The following is a 707-nucleotide window of genomic DNA, read 5'->3' as shown; positions in this document are numbered from 1 at the left end:
GATGCAGTAGAACACTTACAAGTATTAGTAGTAGTGTTAGTACATGCTGACAGTGGTGGTAGCAGAAGTAGGAAGGTAGCACCAGCAGAAGTCGTAGCCGGCGTTGCAGTGTATGATGGTGGTGGTGGTGGTGGTGGTGTTGGTAGCGGAGGTGGACGCTTTTGAATTAGGACGAAAGAAAGTCACGGTGAGGGGGGGAATAAAAGAAAATGTAGAAAACGTAACAGACCAGACGGGAGGTATAGTCGGAGTAGATACACTAACGGCTAAAGAGAAAGTGGTGATTGTGCTAATGCTAATGCTAATGCTAATGATGATGCTGATGTTCGTTGTACACATAGCTATGAGTAGCGGTGTCAGGAAATCGTAACGTTATGGTAGTAACAGGAGCGGCGGTAAGAGTAACACCAACAGGGGTGGTAGCAATTGTATTAGTAATAATATCATTGTTAATAGTCGTAATCGTCGTGTTAGTGTTAATGGTGTCAATGGTGGTGGGAGTAGTATTGACAGACGTGGTTGCACCAGTTCTGGCCGTGGTAGTTGTGGATAATAGTTGCTGTAGTAGTGGTAATTTAGTGGTGTCAGTGCAGTGTTTTGATAGGGAACTAAGGTGGCTGCGTATTCGGATGTTTCTCTAATTTATACATACGTACATACATACACATTATATTCACGTATGTACGTCTATATACGCGTATATATAT

The sequence above is a fragment of the Octopus bimaculoides genome, chromosome 14 (assembly GCF_001194135.2).
Source record: "Octopus bimaculoides isolate UCB-OBI-ISO-001 chromosome 14, ASM119413v2, whole genome shotgun sequence".
Lineage (NCBI taxonomy): Eukaryota > Metazoa > Mollusca > Cephalopoda > Octopoda > Octopodidae > Octopus > Octopus bimaculoides.
The sequence above is the reverse complement of the archived record's forward strand: the minus strand, read 5'-3'. Positions refer to the sequence as shown.